Source organism: Calonectris borealis, unplaced genomic scaffold, assembly GCF_964195595.1.
Source record: "Calonectris borealis unplaced genomic scaffold, bCalBor7.hap1.2 HAP1_SCAFFOLD_49, whole genome shotgun sequence".
NCBI classification, from domain to species: domain Eukaryota; kingdom Metazoa; phylum Chordata; class Aves; order Procellariiformes; family Procellariidae; genus Calonectris; species Calonectris borealis.
This window is the reverse complement of record NW_027441458.1, coordinates 90,656-93,709: the sequence shown is the minus strand read 5'-3', so window position 1 is coordinate 93,709 and position 3,054 is coordinate 90,656. Positions and strand designations below refer to the sequence as shown.

The following is a 3,054-nucleotide window of genomic DNA, read 5'->3' as shown; positions in this document are numbered from 1 at the left end:
AGCTCTGCTCTGCAGGCAGGTGAATTGGCAGCGACAACAATGAAAAGCTCTTTGATATCACGAGTGGATTTAATCTGAGATGACCCCGTGTTCCTGTTTACCTGTTGCTGTAGGGTAGGACTGACTCCTCCAGAGCCCAGAGCAGAGCCTGCGGCTCCCTGGGGCACCCTCAGCCAGCACCAACCAGAGCTCGTGCAAGGGACCTGCCAAAGGTCTTCCTGAATGGAGAGAGACACTTTGGGGGGTTCCTATGAGAAATGGCTTTGCTTTTGCTCAGAGAAGTTTCTCCTAAGTTGTCACTGTCTTTTCCCTCTTGGACAGTCCCCCATGCCCAGAGGCAGCAGATGTCCAATGGCAGCTCCATCACCCACTTCCTCCTCCTGGCCTTCGCAGACACGCGGGAGCTGCAGCTCTTGCACTTCTGGCTCTTCCTGGGCATCTACCTGGCTGCCCTCCTGGGCAACGGCCTCATCATCACCGCCATAGCCTGTGACCACCGCCTCCACACCCCCATGTACTTCTTCCTCCTCAACCTCTCTCTCATCGACCTTGGCTCCATCTCCGCCACTGTTCCCAAATCTATGGCCAATTCCCTCTGGAACACTAGAGCCATCTCCTACTCGGGATGTGCTGCCCAGCTCTTTCTGTTTCTCTTCTTCCTTGGAGCAGAGTGTGCCCTTCTCACCATCATGGCCTATGACCGCTATGTTGCCATCTGCCAACCCCTGCACTACGGGACCCTCCTGGGCAGCAGAGCTTGTGTCCACATGGCAGCAGCTGCCTGGGGCACTGCTTTTCTCAATTCTCTCCTTCATACTGCCAATACATTTTCACTGCCCCTCTGCAAGGGCAATGCTGTGGACCAGTTCTTCTGTGAAATACCCCCGGTCCTCAAGCTCTCCTGCTCACACACCTACCTCCGGGAAGTCGGGCTTATTTGGTTTAGCCTTTCTTTAGCTTTTGGATGTTTTATTTTCATCGTGCTGTCCTACGTGCAGATCTTCAGGGCTGTGCTGAGGATCCCCTCTGAGCAGGGGTGGCACAAAGCCTTTTCCACGTGCATCCCTCACCTGGCTGTGGTCTCCCTGTTTGCCAGCACTGGAATGTGTGCCTACCTGAAGCCCCCCTCCATCTCTTCCCCATCCTTGGAACTGGTGGTGACAGTTCTGTACTCGTTGGTACCTCCAGCAGTGAACCCCCTCATCTACAGCATGAGGAACAAGGAACTCAAGAATGCCCTGAAGAACCTGTTTCTAGTAGTAGTATTTCAGCAGCAATAAGCCGCTTATCACTTTTCATAAATACTCTCCAATTGATCTCAGGCAACTTGTGTCCTTTGGGCATTGTACTGGTTATAATCGTGTTTGCTCAGAAATGTTTGCTTTCACCCTCCTTCTCAAGAGGCTGAAGCCAGTCTGTCTGGCCCAAAGGCCTTCTCTCCATGAGTCTATCACTGCGCTAATGCTGGCCTCCTTTGTGGCATGTCTGTAAATAAAGGGGATTGCCTGCGTGCAACGTGTGCAGCTTGGGCTCTTCTTTCCACAGAGGAGTGCAGAATACGCTCAGGGAATTGCAGGCTAAAAGGCCCTGCTGTTGGGCTTGGGTGCTGCCTTGGCTTAGGGGGACAAGGGCATGGCTTGATGTGTGAGGGAATGAGGGCTGGAGTGAGCCCTCACTTTACTGGTGCCCAATGCCATGGAGATCCTGGACGGTCAAAAGGCTTCTGCTTGAGGCTCTCTCACATATGGCAGGGCTGGTCAAAGATGCCCGACCTTCTGACAGGGGATCTGAACCCACCAGGAGAGCACAGGGCATCTCTGGGTCACTGGGTGCCTCGGGGTGGGAAGTGAATGGAGGTTTCCAAAACTTCCCCAAAAGTGGAGTCACCCAAAGGAAAAGGGCTAACCTGAAGGATGCACAGCCCAATGGGGCTCTGCAATGCCAGAGAGGCAGCGGAGACACAGCAGGCACGAGGAAGGCAGCCTGAAGAGTGCTTCACATCATCTTCAGTGAGGAGCCATGGGCTGGATCCAGTGACACACCTGAACACATCCTGAAAGAGCTGAAAGGCCCTGTGATTTCTCGGAGTATCACAGCCCCAGGCCATGGGAGAAACCTGTCAGGGACTGTGATGCCAGTCTGGCCAGATCTGCTTCACTCCCGCACCAGCATGGCCAGGATGGAGTCAGCCCATGGTGCCAGGGCAGCTCTGCAGAGCAGCAGCACCAGCTCCGGGCCCTGTGGGCACCTCAGGGGAGGGAGCCAGCAACAACTGGCCAGGCCAGCACGGACACACTCCCTTGGGGAAAGGCTCTCTGTGGAGCAGGGGTTTCCGTGGAGAAGAGTGGAGCACCATGCGTGGGTCAGAAAGAAGGCAAGAAGCAGGAGAAAGAGGTTTTTCTGTTCACCAGCTTGGGGCAGCTCCTGTGCCACGGGACCTGGGGGTGGGGGTGGCACAGGCTGTCTGGGGGCTCTTCTGGAAAGGACACAACAGCACCCCAAGAGTGACGGAACCAATTCCTTGGGCCATTGCTGGCCTGGAGCCGTGGGACTGATGGGGAGGATGAGAGCCCCTCCCCACCCCCAGGAGCTTCTGGGTCCTTCCGAGAGGCTGGGGCTGTGGTGGGAGTGCCCAGAGCTCTGCAGCACCCTGCAGCAGGCACTGCTGTGGGGCAAGCCCAGGCTGAGACTCACATGGAGCCTGCTGCCAACCAGCACCCCCAGACCCCTTTCTGCAGGGCTGCTCTCCAGCCACTCCCCTCCCACTCTGTACTTGTGTCCAAAGCATTACTTTACATTTTTACATTTAAAAAAAGAAATAATAATAATATTAATATTAATAGTAATAGTAATAGTAATAGTAATAATAATAAATTGTAAGGAAAAGAAAAATAACAGAGAGAGAGAAAAGTAAAACTCAAGAAAGACAAATGATGCCAATGAAAACACTTGCTCACCACCAACGGACCGATGCCCAGGCAGTGGCTCCCCTCCAACCTCCCCCCCAGCTTTATATGCTGAGCATGACGTCATATGCTATGGAATATCCCTTTG

The 3,054-nt window shown here is 54.1% G+C and overlaps 1 pseudogene; it reads left to right on the top strand.

Moving 5' to 3' along the window:
* Positions 1-250: 250 nt before the first annotated feature.
* On the top strand, positions 251-1,280 carry LOC142076446 (olfactory receptor 14A16-like; annotated as a pseudogene).
* The last annotated feature ends 1,774 nt before the right edge of the window (positions 1,281-3,054 follow it).